General features: G+C 38.1%; 1 non-coding gene across 1 annotated transcript; it reads left to right on the forward strand.

The window, feature by feature from the left end:
- The first annotated feature begins 21,708 nt into the window (after positions 1–21,708).
- LOC116594550 lies at positions 21,709–21,846 on the forward strand. Its single transcript, XR_004287272.1, has one exon. It is a non-coding gene; the product is annotated as a U4 spliceosomal RNA (small nuclear RNA).
- The last annotated feature ends 1,096 nt before the right edge of the window (positions 21,847–22,942 follow it).

The raw sequence follows: 22,942 nt of genomic DNA on the forward strand, positions 1-22,942 counted from the left end.
ACCAACTACCAAAACTGAAGCAGAAAGAAATAGAAAACTTGAACAGATCTGTAACCAGCAAAGAAGCGGAATCAGTAACAGAAATCTCCCAACAAACAAAAGTCCAGAGTCAGTTGGCTTTCCAGACATATAAAAAGAGTTAATACTTACTCTTCTCAAACTGTTCCAAAAAAAAAAAAAAAAGGAAGGAAAACTTCCAAAGTCTGTCTACAAGGCCAGCATTACTTTGATTCTAAAACCTGATGATGACCCCACTAAAAAGGAGAACTATAGGCTAATATCCCTCATGAACATGGATGCAAAGATTCTCAACAGGATACTAGCAGATTGAATCCAACAACACATTAAAAGTATTATTCACCATGATCAAATGGGACTTATTCCTCGGCTTCAGGGGTGGTTCAATATTTGCAAATCAATCAATGTGATATACCACATTAAAAAAAGAAAAGGTAAGAACCATATGATCCTCTCAACAGATGCAGAAAAAGGTTTGAGAAAACATAGCATTGATTTTTGATAACTCTCAACAAAGTAGGGATAGATGGAACATACCTCAACATCATAAAGGCCATATATGAAACACTGACAGTATCATCCTCAATGGGGAAGAACTGAGAGCTTTTCCCCTACGGTCAGGAAAAAGACAGGGATTCCACTCTCACCATTAGTATTTAACATAGTATTAGAAGTCTTAGCCTCAGCAATCAGAATGCAGAAATAAATAAAAGACATCCAAAATGGGAAGGAAGAAGTCAAACTTTCAGTATATTTAGATGACATGATACTATATGTAGAAAACCCAAAAGACTCCACCAAAAAATTGTTAGAACTCATACATAAATTCAGCAAAGTTGCAGGATACAAAATCAATGTACTAACATCTGTTGCATTTCTATACACCAATAATGAAGCAGCAGAAAAAGAAATCAAGGAATTGATCCCATTTGTAACTGCATTAAAACAAATAAGGTACTTATGAATAAACCTAACCAAAGAGGTAAAAGATCAGTACTCTGAAAACCATAAAACACTGAGGAAAGAAATTGAAGAGGACACAAAGAAAGGGAAAAGCATTCCATGCTCATTGATGGGAAGAACAAACATTGTTAAAATTTCTATATTACCCAAAGCAATCTACTCATTTAATACAACACTTATCAATGTACCACCAGCATTTTGCACAATCCTGAAAAATGTATAGAACCACAAAAAAACCTGAATAGCCAAAGCAATCCTGAAAAAGTAAAACAAAGCTGGAGACATCACAATTCTGGACTTCAAGCTATATTACAAACTGTAGTCTTCAGGACAGAATGTTACTGACACAACGAAACAGATACATAGGTCAATGGACCAGAATAGAAAACTCAGAAGCAAACCCATAGCTATATGGTCAACTAATCTTTGGCAAAGTAGGAATGAATATCCAATGGAAGAAAGACAATCTTTTAAACAAATGATGTTGGGGGTGGGGTGCCTGGGTGGCTCAGTGGGTTAAGCCTCTGCCTTCGGCTTAGGTCATGATCCCAGAGTCCTGGGATTGAGCCACGCATTGGGCTCTCTGCTCAGCGGGGAGCCTGCTCCCTCCCAGCACCCCCACCACCTACCTCTCTGCCTGCTTGTGAACTCTCTCTCTCTGTCAAATAAATAAATAAAATCTTAAAAAAAATAAGTGATGTTGGGCAAAACGGACAGCAATATGCAAAAAAATGAAACAGATCACTTTCTTACAACGTATACAAAAATAAGTTTGAAATGGATGAAAGACCTAAAGGTGAGACAGGAAACCATCAAAATCCTAGAAGAGAACACAGGCAGTAACCTCTTTAACATCAGCTGTAGCAACTTCTTATTAGACACATCGCCAGAGGTAAGGGAGACAAAAGCAAAAATGAACTATTGGGACTTCACCAAAAGAAGCTTTTGTACAACAAAAGAAACAATCAACAAAACTGAAAGGCAGCTTATGGACTGGGAGAAGATATTTGGAAATAACATCTGATAAAATGTTAGTATCCAAAATCTATAAAGAACTTACTAAACTCAACACCAAAACCCCACAAATAATCCAGTTGAAAAATGAGCAGAAGATAGGAATAGACACTTTTCCAAAGAAGACCTCTAGATGGCCAATAGGCACATGAAAAGATGCTCAGCCTTACTCATCACAGGGGAAATGCTAATCAAGACTATAATGCCATACCACCTCATACCTGTGAGAATAGCTAAAATAAAAAATACAAAAACACCAAATGTTGGTGAGGGTGTGGAGAAAAAGAAACCCTCTTAGACTGTTGGTGGGAATGCAAATTGGTATAGCCATTGTGGAAAACTCTATGGACTTTTCTCAAAAAATTAAAAATAGAAGTACCCTACAATCCAATAATTGCACTACTGGATGTTTACACCCAAATACAAAACCACTAATTCAAAGGGCGTGCACCCCTATGTTTATAGCAACATTATTTCTAATAGCCAAACTATGGAAATAGCCCTAATGTCCATTGATAGATGAATGGTTAAAGAAGATGTGGTATATATATATATACAATGGAATATTATTCAGCCTTTTAAAAAAAGAATAAAAGAATAATATTTTGCCATTTGCAGCTGTACGGATAGAGCCAATGAGTATAACACTAAGCAAAATAAGTCAGAGAAAGAGAGGTATCATGGAATATTACTCATGTGGCATTTAAGAAACAAAACAAAGGAACAAAGGGAAAAAAGAGAGACAGGATAAGCCAAGAAATAGGCTTTTAAGTATACAGAACAAATTCTTGGTTACCAGAGGGGAGGTGGCTGGGGGGATGGGAGAGATAGGGGATGGGGATTAAAGAGTGCTTATCATGATGAAAAAGTGATTTAAAAAAAAGATCTGTGCACCCCTATGTTCTTTATAGCATTTGTTACAATTGCCAAGATATGGAAGCAACCTAAGTGTCTATCAACAGATGAATGGATAAAGAGGTTGTGGTATTTATACATAGTGTAATATTATTCAGCCATAAAAGAATGAAATTTTGCTATTTTCAACAACATGGTTGGATCTAGAGAGTCTTCTGCTGACTGAAATAAGACAGAAAAGAACAAATACCACAAAATTTCACTTTTATGTAGAATTTATAAAACTCAACAAACAGAACAGAAAGTGATTCATAAATAGAGTACAAACTGGTAGTTATCATAGGGCATGGGGCACGGGGATGGGTGAGATGGGTGAAGGAAAATAAGAGGTACAAATTTCCAGTTATAAAATAAACAAGTCATAGGGATGAAAAGTATAGCATAGGGAATATAGTCAATAATATTGTAATAACACTGTATGATCACAGATGGTGACTATACTTACTGTGATAAGTGTTTCATAATGTATGCAAATGTCAAATCACTATGTTGCACACTTAAAACTAATAAAATACTGTATGTCAACTATACTTTTATTAAATATAATTAATAGATTAATTTTAAAAATGTTTGGACCTTTTCCCAGTGCACAGTAACCTGAGTAAATAGCCATGGGTTCCTCTGGGGAAGGATCTGGGCAGTCATTTCTGTGTTTACTTGGTGGTGGTGTTACAGGGTATTGGAGAGTTCCTTCTTCATAGAGACTTTCCCTATTCCTCAGCCAGTGGGTTCCATATATGAAAACTTGTTCATGCCTGAAAACTTTGTAAGGGATTCTGACTTTTAATTGGATATGTTGTTAATAATCCATGCTTGATTTATTTTGATGGTTCAGACTGAGGGGTATTTTTATTGCTTGCTCATCTGTTCAATCCCTAGGACCGCTGCATTCTTTTAAACATGTTAGTAACTCTCTGTAGTTCAGGTCGCTTATTATGATAATTGCTCTCACTTGGACTTTGACAGTTCTATACTGCTAAGTGGCCTCTACTGCTTGGAGATCCCATCTTCCATATTGTAATTAATGAATCTCCTGTGGAATGGCCTCTCCTACTGTCATTCCTGGTCTATAGAAGAGAGATATTGATGCCCCTCTTACCAGTTTGTTCCTTGTGGCCTTAGCAAATCTAATATCCTCCAGGCCTTCCAGGGAAATACAGTCATTGGTGGGTTTTCAGACCTTACACGGGATATCCACTTCAGCATGTCTCTTCTCTCGGTGTTTTAAGCTTTTTTTTTTTTTTACTACTGCAACCAGTTCTGGAATTTCAGTCTAATTTATCATAGGTCATGGCTTTCACCATACTTCTTGGAGCCTTGCTAGTAGTAAGTTCATAACAACTCCTGGGCTTTTTGCTAAGGGGTTAGATATTGTTTCCCAGAAGAATGTGCCCAAAATGATAATTTTTCTTTTCTCTAACATTATGCCTTGGCCCTCTTGACCATGCACCCTCAGAATACAATTCCACATGCATTCTTGCTTGTCCAGGCTGGCTAGCTCTTGAAGTAGCTTTGGGGGAGAGTGTCTCATTGGAGAGATATGTGGTCTCTCCTGCAGGGAAAGGCCCCTGCATCATCTTTTGAGCCAGGCTGAGAGGAGTGTTGTTTCGATAGAAGAAGTAGGTCACTTTTGTAGCCTTCAGAGTGTTCTGGGAATTCTAACGTGGGAATTAAAGACTTTTTTTGTGGGCATCAATCCAGATATTTCCTCTATTCAGAGTCCCATTCTTTCCCCACCAGGGACCTGACCTTGGCAGAGCAGACCTGGCTTGGATGGGAGTGTAGCATTCTTTGGAGCTCAGCTACTAAGACAATAAACTCCTGAATCTTGTTCCTTAGCTTTCTCTGCTCTCTCTGCAGGCGAGAAGCCTTTTCATAGGTTACCAAGGAGGCTGTCACACATAGCTTTTAACTGGCAAGTAATCCTTCAACTCCTCATTACCTATCTTTCTGTCCCTGCCACCTCCTCTGTAATATCTAACATAGCAATAACCAGCTAATGCCATTGTGCTATAGCTGCTTCTTCCCCTATATATTTCAGATACCAACTAATGCATTCCCTTCTCTTAGTATACCTTCTATTAGTATACTGACCAATGACAAAAGCTTTAAAAATGGAATTGCTGTTCTGTGCCAGGGACATGTGTGCTTCCCTTACCATGGGGAAGAGGGTCCTTTCTGCTCTCTGGCAGATAGTGACCCACCATCCAACTCCAGACCCCATCTTAGCACCTTTTCTGGACCATACATGGTACCAAATGTTTAGATTGAGTCCTAAAGAGAAAATTCCCAAATGGAGTTTTACCTGCAGGCTGTTTATGGAAAAGTGCTCTTGAGATCAACATCTTTATACTCCTTCGTTGATCAGTTGTTGCTTACTGGCCTTCTGGGAAGGAATGCGACCTTAGGTGAGGCAGCTGTTCTACTGAAGCCATGTCTGAAGAGCTGGGAAAACAAGGCTTCTTTTGAAAGGCAGTCAGGGTGCGTATCAGGGTGACCACATCGTGGCTTATCACCAGTGCCTGTACTGAATAGCTCTGCGATCCTCTTTCTGAGCTTTCTGAGGGCACAATGGCCCTTGCTAAACTGCTAGCTCTGAAATATAGTAAATTAACTGAGGCTGTGCCTGTAGGTGTCACCAACAGCTGACTGGCATGAGATACAAGTAGAGAGAGAGATTTGGTGCGGAAAAGAGAAAAACAGAGTTACCCCTATTGACTGGGGCAGCAATTTGGGACCACGTGGGATGGGTGAGGATGCCCATCCGGGACTACACAGACTGGCTGGTGCCGGCTTCCAGTAAGTAGATGCTGTCCTGGGATCTGTCTCCGTGACAGCCTGGTATGAAAGTCGCTGTAATCAAGACTTTCAAAGATTCATCTTGTAGCCTGCATGATTTGCTTCACTGCAAATTACTTTCAGGCAGTTGATCACACAGAGAGAGCTACTGTGTTTGTCACATGTTATAATCACATTGATGTCATTTATAGATTAAGATCACTAATGAAAATTTGCTACACACACCCTTTGCTTCTAGGTCTTTATGCCACATGCGCACATCCCTGCCCTTCTCCAGAGTCTGACCTGTGTTGTCTTTAGGACTTTCTTTGAGCTGTCTATATCCTCCCAGTGTGAAGCCCTAGGGCGGGAACTTCCCCTGTGACTAAGCGGCCACATGGGTGCTGTCCAACAACAGATGCTGCTGACCTTGGAGACTGTTACTTTCTCCAGTGATGCTGCTGGAGAAAAACTGCCCACAACAGTTTTGGGAGTTGTCAATTGCAGTTCTGCAGAGAGTCAGTTTGAAATACATATACATGTTGTTACTTTACTGTTGTACATAATATTCAAACTAAAGCATAACTTTATATAATAGTGCATTGAACTTAAGGAAAAAAGTGTGAAGCATTTTCATGTGTGGAATATTGATAAGAATGTCCTGACTAAGCATGTTAGAAGTTGAAGCACATAATGAGAATTTCTTTCCCTATTAAATCCATAAATAGCAATCATTTGACATGCAGACTCTAAGTCAGTAATTATAAGGCAAAATCACTTTTGATCTTCCTCTTCACGTGGCTGATTTATTCTCCTACCTTGTCAGATGAAGAATTCTACCTTAAAATGTTCTCTCCCCCACCCCCAACATTTTCCTCTTCTTTATTCTCCTTGACAGGAAGATGACAGTAGCTCTATTGAATGGCAACAAGCTGGGCTATGTTATTAAATTTTAATCACTTTCCTGCCTGTGAAGTTGATAATTGGAGATCATTTAATAGAGCCTGCTGCTCTGTTGGCTCTCTGTAAATCCTAGCCATTTGTAAAAGGCAAAGAGCCCAGTTATTACTATAACTCAAGCTCATCTGGAGCATGGCTTTTATGCCAAATGCCCCAGTACCCAAATGCCCCAGTACCCAAATGCCATGAGCCTGAGAACCTCCCTTGGGGTAATATTAATTTTTCTTTCTTTTCTTTCCCTTTAACCAATGGAACAGTTGTAAAGTAATGTCATGTAGAAATTGGCAGACCAGCCTTACTTCTCAGAGACCAAGAAACTCTTCTCCCTTGCTTTTTTTCCTCTTTCTTCTCGAATGGACACAAAAGCTGCCTCTAACTTCCCTTCGCTTTGCTTCTGACAGCACGTGGGTGTGACAACTAACTGCAAACACTCTGTCGTCTGGTCTAGTCCAGAGCTCCTTTCATTTTACCTGTGAATTGGTGTCTCCTGTGGTCCTAGGACTCTCCAGCCAACTGTCGTCTATGCCTCTTACTCCTTTTCATCCCATCTCAGTAGAACCAGGCTTCTTTTTTCAAAGAGGATAATTCTTCTTTCTGTTCCATGAACCACCCTTGACCTTCCTCATAAGAAATTTCCAAGTGTGTATAAGGAATTACATTGCTAACAAAATATGGCCTAGAAACCTCCTAGCTCAGAGTTTCTGATTCTGTACTTGAAAGGAAACTTGTCGCCCTCACACTCAGTATCTCTGCATTAGCAGGGGCATTCATTCACTCATTCTTCCCTCATGTGTCCATGCAACATAGGTTTATTTTGTTCTTGGCACCCTGTTAGCATTAAGACAATAGCTGAGAATAAAATAGGCGCAGTTCTTATCCTGGAAGAGCTTATAATCTGGTGAGGAGACAGATATCACATAAATAATTATATGAATATTTGATTACAGGTATGATCATTGTTGTAAAGGATGCATGCAGAATGAGAGCATGGAACAGGGAGGCGTTGCTGTGTACCAGGCACTGTGCCATGCCATTACAGGCAGGAAGTGATCTCATGCTCACAGTCAACCCATTATCCTTGTTTTACAGAGGGGGAGACAGAGGCATGGATGTACCATCCTGAGTCACACAGTCTGAAGGTAGTCATTTGCACTCACAGGGTAAAAGAATTACCTTTGTGCCACATCCTCACCAGTACTTTGTCATATCAGATTTTTAATTTTTGACAATTTTAATAGGTAGGAAATTATATCCTGATGTGGTTCCAGAGCGAAAGTGTAATTGTGGTAAACTGTAGATTAGTAACAAATGATACTTACCTGGCCATGATGAAATATGAAAACTGATTTAACTGATACCATAAAAGTGTTGTCTTTGGAGGATGTAGGGAAGGGACATGTGTGTTCCTATATGGTGTATACTTGTGAGCACGTGTGTGGGGGTAGCTGATGGTGATGATGTATGTAAGGCAGCCAATTCCTAGTTTTCCACAGAAAGAAGTGAATGTGATAATGCTAAAAAATTGAAATATCAGGTATTAGTAGTAAATTTGTATTATTTTAAAATATGGAAGAAAATACTAGAAAAAAAGATGTAGGAATGATTGCTTCTAGGGAGCAGGACTTGAGAAAGGGATGAATGGATCAGGATACTGCTGTTTCTAGTTGCAAGTCTTGTCATTCTGCTTGTTTCCTCTCAATTCCATGAGTACTCAGGGCACTGGGGCCCCCCATCAGTGCAGCCCACAGCAGCCCGGGAGCCTCCAGCTCCCCTCACTTCCAGTGCACCTTCACTGGGAAAATAGGAAGCAGCAGCAGTTTCCTCACTGCAGAGCTTGGGGTTGCTGCCACTCACCATCACCACCAGAATCCAAAAGCAGTGGATTCCTCATGTCTCCTCAAGCTCTCAAGCTGGGTAGTCCATGATATGGTATTTCTCATCCACATTGGTTTTATTTTATTTTAGATTTTATTTATTTATTTTGAGAGGAAAAAAAGGAGGAGCAGAGGAGACCATCCCAAACAGACTCCACGCTTGGAGCAGAACTTGATCTCATGGCCCTGAGATGATGACCTGAGCCAAAATCAAGAGTCTGATGCTTAACCAGCTGAGCCACCCAGATGTCCCTCTGTGTGGGTTTTAATGTTCAGCATCACCTAGTGCAGAATAAAGCTGCTGGTGATGAATGAAGCTGGTGGAGAATCAATTCTTTGTGACTTCCACTTTTCTATCCCTTCCTTCCACCCGATCTACTACCCATTCTTCTTTTCTCCTTCTTTTCCTATATTAAATTAGAGAAAGGAACAGTGGAAGGAGAGAAAGAGGAGGAAGTAGAAACCCTGCTGTTTGCCATCACTTGGAAACCTGAGATGTTCTGAAAAGCCTCAATTAAGAAGAACAAACATTTTGCTGCTTCCCTGGTGGAGGTGTCTCAGGCATCAGAGAGCAGGCGCATTGGGTTCTGTGCGGGAGAGTACTCTACTTGCCTCTTGCTGTCTCTCCATACTCTCTGTGTGTGTTAGGAATTTATTTCAGCACAAGTATGGGAGGAAGCCCAGAAGAATTATGGAAGCCCAGGGGATAGGATTTTGGATTGGCAGGAAAATGCTTTTAGAGTATGGGATTTTCCAAAGTCTTCATGGTTTCATTGTTGTCTTCTTTGACCTAACTGGAGATTGATGTAGATTTACAAGCACAGGTGTTCACTCAGTGAACAGTTAGTCTGCTTCTAATGGACAAGAATTTTAATAAATATGAAAGTTCTACTTATAGTGTTGGTACTTAACCACTTCAAGTTTCATCTTCTGCGCAGCCCTGGAAAACAGTGTCTTTTCAGGGTCTCTGCTCCTAGTTACTCCCTCCTTTACCTTCTATCCATTCATTCAGCAAATACCTAGTGAGCATCTACTATGTGCCTGGCATTTTGCAAGCACCAGGGATGTCCTGAGCAATAAGGAAGATAAGGTCTTTGCCCCTGTATCCTCCCTTTGAGTACAAGAGGACAAAACCTAAATAATGAACAATGAACAAATACTGATGAGCACCATGAGAGTGGGGTGTCAGTTTTTGCTAATAGTTGTATCCCCAGTTCCCAGCACAAGGCTTGGCAAACGGCAGCTGCTCCAATATTTTTGAAATGAATGAACAAATGGACAGGCGGTAAGGCAGTGTTGGAAGTGACAATGAACATTTGGCAATGAAGACATGGAGAAAAAAGATATTAGCTGGGACAATGGCTGGTTTTATATTTGTTTTCAATGTCATAGACAAGGGATTCCGAGGCATAGTTATAGTCTCCGGGAAGGAGACCCCTAAGGAGGACCAATGAAGATGGTGAAACCAGAGAGTAACTGATAGAAGGAGGTCCTAGGAGAGGTGGTGGAGAGGAGGAGCAGGGTGTTGGGGACAAGGAGGGGAGAAGGGGAGAAGGAGCAGAACTAGCATGGGGTCCAGTCTCCTAAGTACCAAGGTGTGCTTGGTGTTTAAGAGTATGTTTACCCGTAGCCATCACATAACCATTTGGGATAGATATTATAATTCTCAGTTTACATGTGAGGTGACTGAGGGCTAAGAGTTGAAATCACTACCTGAGGTTCCCAGGTCAGTAAGGGGTAGCACAGGTGGATTTGTGTTGGAAGGTGACTCACAGACTTAGGCTGTGTTGTAGGCATATTGGAGTTCTGAGCCCTGGTGAGGAGCTAGCATAGGTGAGGGGTCAGGTGGTGGGCTTTCGAGACTGTTTTCATGTTTAGCCCCAAACACCAGCAATTTTAGAGAGCGGTAACTAGATTGCAATACTACCTCTGTTAAAATTGGGACAGGGGTTTATAGGTTGTCCTATTTGTGAGCAAGGAGGGCAACTTCTTCCTTTTGAAAAGAAAGCTGTTATAATTCTCTGTGTAATGTCAAAGTATTAGTAATTTGGGGAATTATTTTTGTTCTTTTGTATCAGGAGGTAGATTAGTTGAACTTAATAAAAAGTCTGAAGAGGTGATATGTGTGGGACTTAAGAGCTCTGACCCTGCAGGCAGGGAGCCTTGGTTTAAATCACGATTCTGGTGCTTCCTAGGAGATTTGTTCCATCTCTCGGAGCCTCAGTTTCTTCATGTGTAAAATGACAGGTTGTGGGGTTAAATGTGACAGTGCAAATCTATACTCTTAATGCAGAGAAAACTCTTTCACAATGGGACTTTCTTATCACTCCTATTATTTTCTTTTATGTATGTCTTAGTTGCCATAGGCTGCTACAACAGAATACCATAGATGGGGTGCTTGTAAACAATAGAAATTTATTTCTGGAGGTCAGAAAGCCCGAGATCACAGTGCTGGCTGATTCACTTCCTTAGTGAGGGCTCTGCTCCTGGCTTGCAGATGCCTGTCCCCACACTGTGCCCTCACCTGACAGAGAGAATGAGAGAGAGTGTGAGAGAGCAAGAGCAGAGAGAGCTCATGTAGGTGGATAGGCAAGCTTTTCTGGTGTTTCTTTTTATAAGGGCACTAATCCTATCAAGGGTCTGCTGCTCATGATCTCATCTAAATCTAATTACCTCCCAAAGGTCCCACTACCAAATACCATTACATTGTGGGGTAGGGCTTCAACACATGAGTTTTTGGGAACACAATTCAGTCCATAGCAAAACATAAATGCAATCTGAAAGAGAGTGAATCTGAGATTCTGAAACACATAGCTGGAGAAGGAAATATTGAAGTTGTGTGAGTTTTTTCGTTGCTGTTGTTTAAGTTCATTTGTGAGACCTGTTTCTGAGCAAAACCCTAGGGTGAAATTATATTGAGCTCATTACTCTGAGGCTGACACAAATACTTTATCAGGCAAATAAAATATGGGTTACAGATGTCAGGAAGCATGGGGAAAATCCTTTCCTCCTCATTTCATTTGTTTAGTTGCCTGATTTGATCTTCTTTGTAGCAATTGGCTTAAAAGTAGAATTTATTGTATTGGAAGTCCTGGACTGTGGGTGTATACCCAGCTCCAGATTAGAAGTTCATTTACTGTTCTCTTTTCCCTGAATTGCTACTTATGAAATGAGAAATGCTTTGTATTTAGGTACTTTTCCCCCACCCTGCCAATATATCAAAGTAATGCCCACAACTTTTAAAAATTAGAAAGCTCGGGGATTTGTGTATGAAGTCTTATCTTTATTTTTCTTATTCCTTACACATGTAGGAGTATGTGTTTCGTATTTTGATGGCAGTCACCACAGTATGCACTGAGATGATTCCTGGCTCAGTGAATTCACGGGTAATTTATTTTTCTTCTCTGCAGTAGCTTATGCTGTAGGGTCTCTAATATTCCCTCATTAATTTAACAATATTTGTTGAGTGTCTGTTATTTGTCAGACACTATTTCAGCTTTTGGAGGGATATGACAGTCAATGAAACAAAGTCCTGCCTTCACAGAATTCATCTGGTTGATGACCGTGAAGTTTTGCTTAAAATGCACTCATTTTCTACCTTTTGTGGAAATCTACCATTGGTTAGATTTCCACTCAGTTAATCTTAAAACTCTTTTAATTACCTTGCACAAAGCATGTTAATCAAGGTACTGAGACGGGATTAGATTTAGAGGACATTTTTACATTTGTCACTAAGGCGAAATTGTAAGATATATAAAATTAGGAGACATAGGGAGCATATAACTATCTTTACTGGCATTGTTGGAATGAGTAACCCTATTGGTCCATTCAGGCTGCTGTAACAGAGTACGTGGACTGGGTAGCTTGTAAACAATGGAAGTTTATTTCTCATAGCTCTGGAGTCTGGAAATACAAGATTGGGGCATCAGCAGAGTTGATATCTGGTGATAGCCTTCTTTCTGGTTCATAGATGGCTGTCTTTTTGCTGTGTTTTCACATGGTAGAAGGAAGAAACTCTTACCTCTTTAGCCCTTTCTAAGGGCACTAATAACATTTATGAGGGATCTGCCCTCATGTTTTACTTACCTCTCAAATGTCTCATCTCCAAATACCATCCCATCGGGAATCTAAGCCTCAACGTGTGAATGTTGGGGGGGCACAAGTATTCAGTCCATTGCGGTAACCAAACTTTTAAATATCATTTTAATATTATCATAGACCTTTATGCTTTGTTTTTTTTTTCTTCAAGTTAAGAAAACATTGTATAAATTATCCTTATATTATTTAATCTCCTTAGGTGGAATGTTAAAGTTTTATTTCATGCATATGATGTCATAAGACACCAAATGTATTTCAAATCATGATTAACAGCATTATACTGGTTTGAAAGAAACTTGGTAAACTAGGGCAGTGAGATTTGTAAGTGATAGAAAAATAAATCTGTGAGCACATCATGTATTTTTAATAGATGGTAACATTTTCTTCTGAAGATAGTTGGTCACCTATTATTACTCTTTTCACCTTTCCTTATTGACTGAATTCAGGTGAGTAGTTCTTCACTTTATTCAGCTGCTACCTGTCAAAAATGAAATAATGGAACGAATAGGGTGTGAAGTTGAATAATGAGTCTACAGAGAATATATAGTCACCAGTTAAAGTCATGTTGTGCAGTCATGTTTGCTTAATAGATTAATCTCTTACTTTAAAAGTGTCTTAATAAATGTTTTAGCCTAATTAATAAGTATATGTTCTTAATTCAGAGGATTAGCAGTGACATGCAGATTATGACATTTCAGATTATTTGAGGGTTTTTTTTGCTCTAGCTTCTCTGCATGTCACTACTGGTTTCTTCCTACTTCCTTTCACTCATTTTTATGTGAAATTACTTTGTCAAAAGAAGTCTTAGGACATATGCTGCTGTGAAAGTTTTTATTTTCTTGGGAGATAGAAATATTCTAGTCTTTAGTTGTAGACTTTATGATGGCTACATCAACACCATTATCACTTAACCTGGCAAAGCAGGAGGATGGGGGTGCTGGGCACTAAGGGCGGAGAAACTTTGCTGCAGCATTTGTTACTGGTACAAATCAAACAACTAACAAAATTATTATAATATCACTTATTATTTGTGTGTTTGAACTCTGTACTTAAGTGTATATACATTTGGGATTGTTATGTCTTCTTGATGACTTTATCACTATGAAATGCCCCTCTTTATAAATAGTAATATTTCAAAAGTAATATTTCTTGTTAGATAGCCTGATATTAATATAGTCATATTAGCTTCCCTTTGATATGTATTTGAATGGTATATTTTCCCCATCCTTTTAACCCAACTATACCTTTATATTTAAAGTTAATTTCCTTTAAAAAATTATATAATTGGGTCTTGCTTTTCTTCATCCAATTAGTAATCTTCACCTTTAATTGAAATGTGCCTACCGTTAATGTAATTATTGATGTTTGCATTTAAATCTGCCATCTTTTCTTTGTAGGTCTAGCTCTTTTCTATCCATCCACCTGTTCTTTGCTCCTTTGTGTCTCTTTTACTCCTTTTGACTATTTTTCATGTTTCTATTTTATGCCTCCTGTTAGCTTATTAGTTACATGTTTTTAATTATTTTGGTTCAGTGGTTTTTAATTAATATCTTTAACTTATGATGGGTCAATTTCAAAGAATATTATAGGACTTCCTGTATTAAGAATCTAATCATAGCATATACTTGACCCTTGAACAACACAGTTTGAACTACATAGGTCCTCTTACATGTGGATTTTTTAAAAAATAAATACAGTACAGCAAAGTAAATATATTTTCTCTTATGATTTCCTTCATAAGAATATAGTATATAATAGTTATACAAAATATGTGTTAATGGACTGTTTATGTTAATAAACAAATAAGTTAATCAATAGTAGGCTACTAGTAGTTATGGTTTTGGAGAGTCAAAATTATATGTGGATATTTGGCTGCATGGTGGGGGTCAGTACCCTTTATCTCCACATTGTTCAAGGCTCAACTTTCATTTACTCCTCCTTTTCCTTCATGCTACTGTTCTCATATGTTTTACTTAAACATATTTTATGAAATGTACAATGCTTCTTAAGTGTTTTTGTTTCAGTTGTCTTTTAAAGACATTAAAATTAAGAAAAATGTCGTTCATATTTATCCAGATTTTTCCTTCTCCTGGGTTCTTCATTTCTTTATTTCTATTTTGTATCAGATTCTTTTGAACTGAGGAACTTTTTTTAAGAACAACCTTTAACATTCTTTGTTGTGCTGGTCTGCTTGTGATTAATTCTCTCAGCTTTTGTTTGTCTGGAAAAAATCTTCATTGCCTCTGCATTTTTGAAAGGTGTTTTCACTGGCCAGAGTATGACTTGTCCAATTTTTTTTCTTTCTCTCAGTTCTTTAAAAATATGACTTCTGGGGCACCTGGGTGGCTCAGTGGGTTAAAGCCTCTGCTTTCGGCTCAGGTCATGGTCCCAGGGTCCTGGGATCAGGCCCCGCATCCGGCTCTCTGCTCAGCGGGGAGCCTGCTTCCTCCTCTCTCTCTGCCTGCCTCTCTGCCTACTTGTGATCTCTATCAAATAAATAAATAAATCTTTAAAAAAATAAAATAAAAGTATGACTTCATTGTCTTCTGCTTGCTTAATTTCTGATAAGAAATCTGGTCTAGGGGCGCCTGGGTGGCTCAGTGGGTTAAAGCCTCTGTCTTCAGCTCCGGTAATGATCCCAGGGTCCTGGGATCGAGTCCCGCATCGGGCCCTCTGCTCAGCGGGGAGCCTGCTTCCTCCTCTCTCTCTGCCTGCCTCTTTGCCTACTTGTGATCTCTCTCTGTCAAATGAATAAATAAAATCTTTTAAAAAAAAAAAAAAGAAATCTGGTCTACTTCCTTATCTTTGTACCTCTCTAGGAAATATTTCTTTTTTTCTGGCTACCATCAAGATTTTTCTTTTATCTTTAGGTTTCAGCATTTGGACTATAATGTGACCAGTGAGTTTCTCTTACTATTTATACTGCTTGGGCTCTCTGAACTTCTTAGATGTGTGGTTTGTTGTTTTTTGCTAATTTTGAAAGTTATCTCTTCAACTATCTCTTTCTATCCTGTTCTCTTTTATCCATCTAGTACTCCCAGTACATGTGTATAAGACTATTTGATATCATCCCACATCTCTTAGATGATCTGGGTTTTTTTTTTTTTCTCACCCGTTTTTTTCCCTTTGTTGTTGAGTTTGGATAATTTCTGATGGCCTATTTTTAAACTCATTGATTCCTTGTTCTGTGGTATCCTGTTGATAAGCCTGTACAATGAATTTTACATCATTTATGTATATGTATATGTATATATGTATATAAATGTGTGTGTATATATATGTATTTATAGATTCTGGATTATCTATTTTGTTCTTTTTTTATAGTTTCTATCTCTCTGTGGAAATTTCCTATTTGTGAATGCATGTTGTCTGCCTTTTTCACTAAATTTTTTAACACATTAATCATAATTATTTTTAAGTCCCTGCCTATATGAGAGTTCTAACATGTGAGTCATTTCTCAGTCTGGTTCTTTTGACTACTTTTTTTACTTGATAATACGTCTTTTGTTTTTTTCTTTTTTCTTTTTCTTTCTTTTTTTTTTTTTTTTGTATCACAGTTTTTCATTGAATACTGGATTTTTTCTTTTTTTTTTTTAAAAAAGTAGAAAAGTTGGAGGTCAGTACTATTTACACCTGAAACTGGCACACCTCTTTTGTCAGGCCCTGAGTGGTTATCAGTAGTTGTGCTGGGCTTGTTGTTGATATAGTTGCTGTCAGTGTGTCTGTCTTCAGTTTTCTCCAGTGTTGGGCTACTGCCACTTTGTGCTTAGCTTAAGGCCTGCATTACCACAGGGCTTTTCTCAGGGTTTCTGTTCTGCTGTCAGGAGGTCCTGCATACCTGAACTACCCATGGGTATTTTCCCTGGTCTGGCTCCTCTCAAGCAGCAGATTGCTTTTGCTTGTTATTTGGTGGAAAATTGTGTGGAGGGTAGATAGGATGTTTGGTTCTCCTGATCTAGCCTTTGTCTCAGGAAGGCCTTGTTTGCTTACATTTTGGAGGTGGAGCTTTCTTAATGGTTCAAACCTCTTTCCTCACTACAGCCCTTCCCCACCTCACCCTGCCACATAACCATAGTCTGCCCTCAATTTAGGAAGGGGTCTTGAAGGGACCACTTAAGTGGTCCGCATGTGTCCTGGGCACATGTGTCCTGCCCTCCCTCAGTGACAGTAGACGTCTACTTTGTACCAGTTTAGGGGCCTGGGCTCAAGCAGCTGTCCTGTCCCTTCCTCAGCTGCAGCTTGCTGCCTGTGTCTGAGAGCAGGCCAGCAGGCTTTCGTACACCACCTCCTGTGTCTTCCAGGATTTGCTTCAGACTAGATAGTGCACTGAGAGGGTGCTGTGCCAGGTACCATCTCTGTCCATTTTTGTGAGCACCCTGGAGAGGCCCTTGAATGAAAGCTGGTGAATGAGAATAGATTCTTTTTAAGTCTGGGGATCCCAGAGATCTAAAGTGACAGACTAGTCCATACCTAGCATTTAAGAATTTCTTAAAGATTTTATTTATTTATTTTTTATTTGACAGACAGAGATCACAAGTTGACAGAGAGGCAGGCAGAGAGAGAGAGGGAAGCAGGCTCCCTGCCGAGAAGAGAGCCCAATGCGGGCCTCGATCCCAGGACCCTGAGACCATGACCTGAGCCGAAGGTAGCGGCTTAACCCACTGAGCCACCCAGGCGCCCAAGAATTTCTTAAAATTTTACCTGTTTTTTTCTTACTTTTATAATGGTACTATGCCAAAGGTGAAAACTTCTTTTTCAGCAGAGCTTGTCATCTGTTGGATTTCAATATAACTTGTTGCTTTAAAAGAACTTATTATGAAAAAATCCTTTATAACATGTTGTATTATTTGAATTTAATAATTCAGATACTTCTATGACCTTTTAAAATCTTTACCCAATTGCATAAAAATGATTTAATATTGTTTACAAAATATTCTTTATTTTTAAAAATGATGAACTGTTCATAGATTCTGTTAGCACTGAGTACCCTGAGGTACAGAATTCTTAGTGACTATTAAGGCATTAGAGAGGAAGTTGGGTGATACCGATGCCCAGGCAAATGTTCCTAAGTAGGTAAGGAAATACTTAACTGAAAACATGCTCAGATAACCTCAGTTTTTGCATAGGAACAACAGAAATAATGGGAACCATTAAGAAATTTATTTTAAAATAAATTGAACAAATTTGTATTGATAGCTTTCTAAATTATGAACCATCTTCCACTGGCTCATTAGGGAAGAGGGTTTTGTTCTGAAAAGTTCTGTCTCTGTTTCAGGTGGGATTAGCTGATATACCGAAGCTGGACTATCAAATTCCTTTAGAGTGAAATGGAGTGACTGTGTTTTATTTATATTGTTATTCTTTCTAATTGAGTCCCCAGAATAAGTAGTAAAACAAGAATTACTCCGACGTGTTCATTTGAAAGTTTATTGGAGACTGTGTTGGTTGGTACTTGAACTGAGCTCAACACTAAAATGGTTCATTTCAATAAAATGCTTCTTGGTTTCATTCAGAAATTAGCATTAAAAGTTTTTTCCAAATAAATTACTTGCTAAGGAGACAACATTTCTTTGATTTATGGGTAGCATTTGGTAAAGATTCTAGCTACTGTTGTCCTTGGTTCATTTTGCTTGATGTTGATTAGGTACTGGTGCTTGGCAATCTTTGATGGCCTAGGTGAATTTCAGTTAATGGAAGATAAATTATTTCCTTTTATCAGTTGAAACTCATCAAGTTTAGATACCTACTTCACAGTAAATGTCCAAGGTCCTATATTTGGAGAGATACTATCAGAATGTAGGCATTTCTGATCAACAGACAATTGAGTCACTGTCATACTGGCTTCTTGCTGGTGTATCCCCAGTCTCAAGCTTACCCATAAAATAGCCACCACACGGAATCTTCTAGCTTTCGTTAAAAGCTGTGATTTTAAGATCACCAAACATCTCTCCATCCTTTTACAAAACACAAATTAGCACTTTTCTCTTTCTCTCCCTGTTTTCCTCCATTCTTCCCACTTTGCTTGTAATGTAGCCTGTGGAGCAATGGTGATTATAATAAATATAGTTAATTTTTATAGCATAAAAATTGAGAAGCTATAGAGAGAGTTCTTTCATGAGAACATAATTCTAGAGGAGATAGCAAATCCTATGATTCCAAATTACTTAGTAAAAACTTCAACAACTCCCCTCCCCAAAACCATATGTCACATTTTGAACACTGAGTGATACTGTGTTTTGTAGAACACTTGTGACAGATGCCAGAAATTCATGTTTGAAATATTTAAAAAAACATGATGCGTTTAGAGGGCCAGTTATTTTTTTCAGCAGAAAAAAGTGGGATTGTGCATATAAAAATAATTTAGAATACAAAAGTAAAAAGCATCATGATTCATAATCATCATTATCAGCCCAATAGGCATGATGGTGACCACTACAGTTACTTTTGGCTGGGTACTCATTAAAGGGTAGGAAATATGCTGCTTGTTTTACATATATTTTTTAACTTAACTATTACAAAAGCATAGGAAGTATGCAGTATACAGAGTCATTAAGAGCACTGATTTCATGCTGGAGTGCCTGGGATCCTCTTCTTCTCCACAATTTGTCAGGTATGATCTTGGGCAAATGTCTTAAACTCTGTGCCTTAGGTTCCTCATAAGTACAGTGGCAAAAGTAGTAGCACCTACCCCACAGGACTGTTATGAGGAATAAATGGCATAATACATGAAAAGAACTAAAACAAGCCAAGACATAGAGGCAGCTAATAAATGCTAGGATTTACCCATACTTATTTTATGTCAGATCAGTGTTGAAGAATTACTGTTGCAACCGTTGTTCTTTCTAAAATGTCTCCTTGTTTTCTGTCATGTTCATTAGGAAAAATGAGGTAGTCTTGATTTGACATATCTGTGATATAAATTATTGCTCTCTTTTTATGAGCTTATAGCAGTTGAAATGGAATAAAAACAGACTATAAAAAAGTAGAAAATAAAAAGTATTCTGAGATAATGTTGCGAAGTTCATTAGTGTTTAGAAAGCTTATGAATACCTGAGTTAGTGCTCATTCTTAACAGAAGGGTGTATTTTTTTAACCGATGAATGTCATCCTCATTAACTGAAAAGAATTGCTTATATGTATTCTTTATTTTTCTATAACTAACAATTAGTGAAGAAAAAAATACCCTTTTCACATTTTTAGTCTTTACTGACTAAAGCAGCATTCATTAAATGGACAAGTAATTAGGTTGAAATACAAGAAATAAACAGATGTAGTTTACCAATTTTTAGATAAATAAACTTTATTTTCATTTGGGAAGCTCTACTTTCTGTATGTAGAATTTACAAATATTAATATGGCTTGCATTATACAAATCATGATTATCATTATTATATATAAGCTAGAAAACACATATTGATTTTGAAATCATTCTAAGCAGTAGCCTCTATGAGAAGAGTAATGTTAAAGATTTACCCTTAAAAATTTAACCTCCCAAAGTATTGATGGAGTGTTTAAAGAGAACATAAATCTGCATTTCTAGGGGATGGAAGCAACTCATTTATCATAATTTGAAAAAGAAATAAAACGCACTCAAATAGCCATCCAGAGGTGGATGAGTGAAGGAATAATGCTCGTGTTGAGCTTAAGGGCTGGCACCCATCTGGCACCTACTGAATAATCAATGCATCTTCATTAATGATTGATAGAGCTTTATGTAACTGAATAGCTAAGTCTTTATTATAGATCTTTTATATTTTGCATTTAGCTTTAAGTAAACTTAAAGTTTACTTTAAGTGACTGTGAAAGTAATCATGATACATATGTCAAATATGAGGAACATATATTATCTGTAAAAAGACTAATTCCTTACTTTGGTAACTGCAATTTTGATTTTTATGCAAAGAAAATAAGAGATCGTCTTTTATATCTCTAGTGACTCTTTACTAAATCAACACATTGACAGCTAGGATTGAGAGCTGCCCTGTACCATCTTTAATACCTTAAGGTTGATTATAGTCGAAGACAAAAAGAACAGAATATCTTAAAGTTCTGAACTCTTACATTGATCCTTATCCTACTTTTGAAAAATCTGCAGGCTATAAAACCACTGTGGTTCTGCTCTTCTGAAAGCTCATGTCACAGCCTAAATGTTTCCCTGGTTGTGCTTGAGTCAAAGGTATTTGAAAACATGTTGGGGGGAAGAGGAGAGATGACTTGTCTGATAAGAAGCCTGGGCTCTGTTGTGATTCTGATTTGGTATATGACCCCAGGCAGGTTATTTCTTCTCTGGGTCTCCATTTTCTCATCCTTTAAAATGGTAGCAGTTGGAGGAGGTTCAAGTTCTTGAATACTTTTTAAGGTCTTTCTGTATTCAGAATCATGTCAAACTGCACTGCCATCTTTTTAAGGTCTTTCTGTATTCAGAATCATGTCAAACTGCACTGCCATCTGATTGCAGAGTCACCTCCGTTCTAGCTTTGTGTGATCTCTCAGTTTGTCTTGAGAAGAGCATACTAGAATTACTGTGTTCTGAATCCAGGTTCTCATAAAAGAGACTGATTGACCCAGCCTGGGTTAGATGTCTGCTTATACTTTAGTAGATAATTCATAAAACTAAAAAGCACAATGATAGATGTATGCACAAGGTGCTACAGGACCCTGGACAGAGCATCTTACCCAGCTTGGAATGTTTAGCAGGAGCTGAGTCCCAAGACAGTGAGCGAAGAAAGGTGGGAATGTCTCTAGGCAGAAGGAGCAGCACAAGCAGCATGTGAGGTTTGCAACCACAAAATGTGTGTGTGCTACAGCAACCAGCTCAGGACTTGTGTAGCGGGAAAGGCGAGGCTGGGGAGGTGGGCACTGAGTCTGGCCATGGAGGGAGATGCCAAGGGGATTCTTGTCTCTGGCAACAAGTGTAGTGGCCTGGCCATCTTTGATTTAGATTCCTGTGTGACAAAACATGGTCAGAGCCAGAAAGAACATATTTCTTAAATGTGAAGATTAAAAAAAAATCTCAAGCCACTTGATATTATTATTTTTTTTAACAATTTACTGAGAGTGACAACTAACTGTTGAGAATGACAAAGCAGGCTTTGCTCAGTGGCAGTATCATAGCCAATGAAGTTTATCTGAGGCACTGTTATTGCTAATTGAGAATGACAAAGCAATGGTTCTGAGATTTTTCCCATAATTGAATCCTGCATATCTGTGAAAGCTCAATATTGATTGTCTCTTAAATAAAATTTTCTCTATACATATTTGTAGCTTGAAAGAATTCTAATATTAAACAAATGGTATTAGGAGCCTTCAGGGTATGATTTTATCACATGGGATGGAGAAACTATATCATTATACATATATATTAATTGAGTTGAGCCTTTAAAAATTTCGATTCTCCTCCAAAGAACATAAAATCATTGGGAACTTCCTTAATATTTATCTAGTGTGTTAATTTTATAAATTTATTTCTGGCTTTTAATTAATTTAATCATTTCTGAACATATATAGTTGGGTAAAATGAGAGTTGTCTACTGGCCAATGAGATTTGAGACCTTGTTTGGAAGAGGGGAAATTTGTTCCCACAAAACTGGTAATTGGAAATAAAATGAATACATTGGCAGTAAATCTTGTTTTCTTGTTATTACAAACACATTAAGCATTTTAGCCTCATTTGCAAGTTTGTTATCCAGTTATGATGATGATGTTCTAATAATGAAATGGCAGCTAGTTTATATTGATAAAGGAGCATCTGAATTCCCTTGGGGAAAGAATAGGGAATGTTATTTCATTAATGGTCTTCCAATGAGAAGTAAAATAAAGTCTATTTATTAAACAGGCCTCCATCTGATTATTCTGGGGTACCTGGTTGATATGAAAAGCTCAACTAATTACATGGTTAGGTTTAGAATGTAACTCATGCTTGTTGCATCCAGGCAACTGATGAACTTTGTACCAGAGCAGCTGATTGCTTATTTACTTGGCAAAGAAAATAAACAGATGCACAATAAATGTATTTTTCTAGTTTGATAATTCAAAAGCTTTGTAACCTACTATTGATTGTGTTTTCATAAGTAGTATGGCAAGTGCAGCTCAACATTGGACTGTAGCCATTAATTGTCAAGAATTCACTTTGATCAAGAATAGATGACAAAGCCTGTAGTATCAAAGCTCTTAGAGTTAAGACTCGAATAGTAATAAACAGAGTTTGGTTTTCACATAAGGAAAATTGAATCACTTGGAGGGCTACACTGGTATTCCTTCTTTTTTTCCTGAAAAATGGTCCTGGATTTTCCTTTCTTACTTAATAATGATGGAGTAGCATG

The sequence above is a fragment of the Mustela erminea genome, chromosome 6, assembly GCF_009829155.1.
Source record: "Mustela erminea isolate mMusErm1 chromosome 6, mMusErm1.Pri, whole genome shotgun sequence".
Taxonomy (NCBI): domain Eukaryota; kingdom Metazoa; phylum Chordata; class Mammalia; order Carnivora; family Mustelidae; genus Mustela; species Mustela erminea.